Source organism: Sapajus apella, unplaced genomic scaffold (assembly GCF_009761245.1).
Source record: "Sapajus apella isolate SASKATOON/1434 unplaced genomic scaffold, GSC_monkey_1.0 scaffold66, whole genome shotgun sequence".
Classification (NCBI taxonomy): domain Eukaryota; kingdom Metazoa; phylum Chordata; class Mammalia; order Primates; family Cebidae; genus Sapajus; species Sapajus apella.
This window is the reverse complement of record NW_022437006.1, coordinates 10,344,395-10,350,347: the sequence shown is the minus strand read 5'-3', so window position 1 is coordinate 10,350,347 and position 5,953 is coordinate 10,344,395. Positions and strand designations below refer to the sequence as shown.

General features: G+C 34.7%; 1 pseudogene; it reads left to right on the top strand.

Annotated features, from left to right (window-relative positions):
* Positions 1–1,910: 1,910 nt before the first annotated feature.
* LOC116530336 lies at positions 1,911–2,885 on the top strand (annotated as a pseudogene).
* The last annotated feature ends 3,068 nt before the right edge of the window (positions 2,886–5,953 follow it).

Below are 5,953 nucleotides of genomic sequence, written 5' to 3'. Positions count from 1 at the left end.
TAAATTATTTTTGCCTTTTATCTTTTTTTTTTTTTTTGAAATGGAGTCTCGCAATGTCCCTGGGCTGGAGTGCAATGGCCTGATCTTGGCTCACTGCAACCTCCACCTCCTGAGTTCAAGCAATTCTCCTGCCTCAGCCTCCTGAGTAGCTGAGACTACAGGCATATGCCACCACACCTGGCTAATTTTTATATTTTTAGTAGAGGCGGAGTTTTACCGTATCGGCCAGGATGGTCTCAATCTTCTGACCTGATGATACACCCACCTCAGCCTCCCAAAGTGGTGGGATTACAGGCATGAGCCACCGCACCCGTCCTGTTTTTGCTTTTATAAAGTCTATTACAAAATTCTTATTCTGTTGCTTTTGTGTAATAATCAACAGAACAATGATCTGGGCATAATTTCCACTTCACATTGCAAAGTGAGCTGGCTATAATACACTGACAAAGTCAACTCATCAGCAGACAGAATGAGACAGTCAATCCTCTCACCTCCTGCTGGGGCTTCTCAGTTTAACAACATGCATTATCTTTTACTGGTGTCAGACACTGTGCACTGTATCATTACATCTGCATTTTGTCTTTAATCTCCACAAGAGACCTCCAAAGGAAACATTATCTTCATTTCAGAAATGAACAAACTGAGGCTTAGAGAGGTTGCCTAACTTCCCAAAGTCACTTGTGGAGCTCAAATTCAAACCCATGTCTTTCTTTTTCAGGTCTAACCCCAGCGCTCAACTTTTTACCCATTCCATTATAGTACCTTTCTATGTTACGAATCTAGATAAGGGCAAAGAAACCTGGAAAACAAATTTTCAAGGAATTTCATCTGTTTAGGACTATCTGGCAAGCTTCTTTGAATAGAATAGAGCTGGGAATCAGGAAAGAATCAAAAAGGATGTGTAAGTAGTCAAAGTACATTTTATAAACTTCATGCTCTAAAATTCACACACATTGCTTGTAGGAAAATTTCTGATTTCCTCTCAGATACTTTTTAAAAATTGCAGTAAAAGACACATGACATAAAATTTATCATTTTAACTATTTTAAGTGTCAGTTCAGTGGTATATTTATACTGTTGTGCAACCATCACTGCCATCCATCTTGGTAACTCTTTTCACCTTGTAAAACTGAAACTCTATACCAACAAACAATAACTCCCCAATATATTCTCCCTTAGCCTCTGGCAAATATCATTCTACTTTCTGTCTCTATGACTTTGACTACTCTAAGTACCTTATATAAGTGAAATTGTACAGTTTTGTCATTTTGTGACCCACTTATTACACTTAGCATAATATCCTCAAGGTTCATCCATGTTGCAGCATATGGCAATGTCCTATGTCAATGTCCTCCTTTTTAAGGCTGAATACTGTAACACTGCGTGTATATAGCATATTTTGCTTATCCATTCAACCACCTGCAAACACAAGGGGCTGCATCCGCATTTCAGCTATGGTGAATGATACTGCTATGAATATATGTGTGCAAATATCTCTTCAACACCCTTCTTGCAATTATTTTAGGTATGTAACCAGAAGTGCAATTGTTGGATTATGTGGTAATTCTAGTCTTAATTTTTTGAAAAGCAGCCATACTGTTTTCCACAGTGGCTGCACAATTTTACATTACCATCAACATGCACAAGAATTTCAATTTTCCCACATCCTCACCAAACTTTTATTTACTTATTTTAATAGTAGCCATCTAATGGGTGTGAGGTGGTACTCATTTTAGCTTTGATTTACCTTTTTCTAGTGATTAATAATGTTGAGCATCTTTTTGTGTGGTTATTGGTCATTTGTAATATTATCTCTTGAGAAATGTCTATTCGAGTTCTTTGCCCATATCTGAATCAAGTTGTTAGTTTTAGAAGTACTCTATGTCTCCTTTTTTCAGGTAGCAGGGAAGATGGCAGACATTCAGGCTGAATGCACCTAGCAAAAGCAGCTGACCAACTTTCAAAACAAGAAGAGGGTCCTGCTAGGAGAAACTGGCAAGGAGAAGCTCCTGCAGTACTACAAGAATATCGGTCTGGGCTTCAAGACACCCAAAGAGGCTACTGAGGGCACCTACATTGACAAGAAATGTCCCTTCACTGGTAATGTCTCTATTTGAGGGCGGATTCTTTCTGGTATGGTGACCAAGATGAAAATGCAGAGGACCATTGTCATCCACGGAGACTACCTCCACTACATCCACAACTACAATCACTTCGAGAAGTGCCACAAGAACATGTCCGTACACCTGTCTCCCTGCTTCAGGGACATCCAGATAGGTGACATTGTCACAGTGCGCGAGTGCCGGCCCAGGAGCAAGACTGTGTGTTTCAATGTGCTCATGGCCACCAAGGCTGCAGGCACCACGAAGCAGTTCCAGAAGTTCTGAGGCTGGATATCGGCCCACTCCCCATAAGGAAATACAGATTTGGTGTAATAAACCATTAACAGAATGAAGAAAGGAAACCACATAATCATCTCAATTGATATAAAAAAATCATTCAATAAAAATAAAATTCAACATCTCTTCATGATAAAAACCCTCAAGAAACTAACACTAGAAGGAAACTGCCTCAATATAATTATCATTCCCTCTGCCCGCCACCAAAAGTACCCTTTGTATTCTGGATATTAATACTTTATTAGATACGTGATTTATGAATATTTTCTCCTATTCTATGTGTTGCTTTGTTACTCTGATAATATCATTTTTTTCATTTTTTATTGTAGTAAAATACACACAAGATTTAACATTTTAATCATTTTTAGGTATACAGTTTAATGACATTAAATGCATTTATAATGTTGTGCATCACCACCCATAATGTCTTTTGAAGCACAAATTTTTTAATTTTCTCATGAAATCCAATTGTCTAATTTTTATTTGTTGCCTATGTTCCAATGATTTTGGCAAAATCATTGTTAAATCCAATTCATAAAGCTTTTGTCCTGTATTTTCTAATTATAGCTTTAGGCATTACATTTACATCATAAGCCTATTTTGAGTTAATTTTTGCCTATAGTGTTAAGTAAGGGTCTAACTTCTTTATTTTTCATGTGGATATTAGTTTCCCAGCACCATTTGTTGAAAAGACTATCTTTTTCTCCATTGGATGATCTTGGCACCATAGCTGAAAATCATTTGATCATATTTGCAACAGTTTGTTTCAGGGCTCTCTAGTCTATTTCAATGGTTTATATGTCTGCCTTTATTCTAATACCATAGTATTTTCATTACTGTAGCTGTGTAGGAAGTTTTGAAATCAGAAAGTATGAGTCTTCCAGCTTTGTTTTTTGTTCTTTGTTCTTTTTGAGTTGGCTATTGAAGATCTTTTGAGATTCCATGTAAATTTTAGAATGGGTTTTTCCATTTCTGCAAAGAATATTATTTGGATTTTGATAGAAATTACATTGACTCTACAGATCATTTTGGGTAGTATTGACATCCTAACAATAGTAAGTCTTCCAGTCCCTGAACATGGAATGTCTTTCCATTTATTTTGTCTTCTTTAATTTCTTTCAGCAATGTTTTGTAGTTTTCATTGTACAAGTCTTCCACCCCCTTGGTTAAGTTAATCTCTAAGCATTTTATTCTTTTGATGCTATTATAAACAGAATGGTTTTTCTTTTTAATTTTTTTGGATTGTTTATTTTTAGTGTATTGACATACAACTGATTTGTGTGTGTGTATGTATTGACTTGATATCTTGCCAATTTGCTTAATTTATTTATTAGTTCTAACATTTTTTGGTAGATTTTTTTGAGTTTTCTACCTTTAAGATTATATAATCTACAGACAAGTTACTTCTTTCTTTCCAATTTGGATGTCTTTTATTTCTTTTTCTTGCCTAATTACTCTAGCTAGAATTTCCAGTACTATGTTGAATAAAAGTGGCAAAAGCAAGAATCCTTGCCATGTTCCTGATTTTAGAGGAAAACTTTTAATCTTTCACCATTGAGTACAATGGTTGCTGTGGATTTTTTATACGTGAATTTTATTATATTGAGGTAGTTTCCTTCTAGTGTTAGTTTCTTGGGGGTTTTTATCATGAAGAGATGTTGAATTTTATTTTTATTGAATGATTTTTTTTATATCAATTGAGATGATTATGTGGTTTCCTTTCTTCATTCTGTTAATGGTTTATTACACCAAATCTATATTATGTTGATTGATTTTTATATGCTGAACCATCCTTGCATTCCAGGAATAAAACTCACCTGGTTATGGTGTATAATCCTTTAAATATGCTACTGAATTCAATTTGGTGATAATTTGCTGAAAATGTTTGCATGTTCATAAGAAATACCAATCTGCAGTTTTCATTTCTTGTTATGTCTTTGGTTTTAGCATCAGGGTAATGCTAGCCTCAATAAATGAGTTGGGGCTGGGCACAATGGCTCACGCCTGTAATTTCCAGCACTTTGAGACGCCAAAGCAGGAAGATCTCTTAAAACCAGGAATTTGAGATCAGCCTGGGAAACACAGTGAGACCCTGTCTCTACAAAAAACTTAAAATGTAGCTGAGTGAGGGGGCATGTACCTGTAGTCCTAACTACTTGTGAGGCTAAGGCAGGAGAATTGCTTGAGCTCAGGAGTTTGAGACTTCAGTGAGCTATGATCATACTGCTGTATACCAGCCTGGGTGACAAGAGTGAGGAACTGTCTTAGAAAAAAAATGGGTTAGGAGGTACTTCTTTCTCTTCAAATTTTTGAAAAGTTTGGCAAGTATTGGTGTTTGTTCTTTTTAAAAGGCTCAGTAAAAGTCAACAGTAAAGCCATGAGGCCCGGGATTGTCTTTGGTGGAAATTTTTTTTATTAGTGATTCGATCTTCCTACTTTAGGTTAAACATCCCTAATCTAAAAATCCAAAATTCAAAATCTTCCAAAATCTCTTTTTGAGTGCTCATATGACACCACAAGTAGAAAATTTCATACCTGACTGTCATATGAGGGTTGCAGTCAAAACTCAGTCAAAACTTCATTTTATGCACAAAATTATTTGAAAAATTGTATAAAATATCGTCACTTTATGTGTATAAGATGTATATAAAACATAACTAAATGTCATATTTCTACTTGAGCCACATCCGTAAGATATCTCATTATGTTTATGCAAATATTCCAAAATGCAAAATCTGAAATACTTCTGGTCCCAAACATTTCAGATAAAGGATATTCAAGCTATAGTTATAGGCCTATTCAAATTTTCTATTTTTTAGTGATTTAGTCTTAGAAGGTTTTGTATTTTTAGGAATTTGTCTATTTCATCCAGAGTAACCAGTTTGTTGCCATACAATAATTCATTTACTCTTTTATAATGCTTTATATTTATGTAGAATTTATAATGTCCTCACTTTCATTTCCGAGTCTAGTAATTTAAATCTTCTCTCTCTTTTTCTTAATTTACCTAGCTAAAGGTATGTTAATGTTATTGAACTTTTCAAAAAACTAACTTTGGTTTTGTTATCTCATTTTTCTCCTTATTTTGTTTATCTCTGCTTTAATTTTTACTATTTCCTTTCTTCTTTTAGCTTTGGGTTTAGTTTGTTCTTCTTTTTTTAGTTCTTTAAGTTGTAAAGTTAGGTGCTGACTTGAGGCCTTTCTTGTTTTTTAATGAAAAAAATTGATAGCTATAATTTCCCCCTTTAACATTGCTTTCACTGAATCTCTTAAGTTTTGGCATGTTGTCCTTTTATTTTCATTCATCTCTAAGTTTTTTCTAATTTCCCTCGTCATTTCTTCTTTGATGCATTGGTTGTTAAAGAATGTATTGTTTAATTTCCACAAATTTGTGAACAGTTTTCCTTCTCTTATTGATTTCTAACTTCATTATGTTGTGTTTGTAGTATATGCTTTGTATAATATTTAGCTTTTAAAATCTATTAAGACTTAATTTGTGGACTAACATATGGCCCATCCCAGAAAAGTCCCATCTCCACTTGAGGAGAATATTT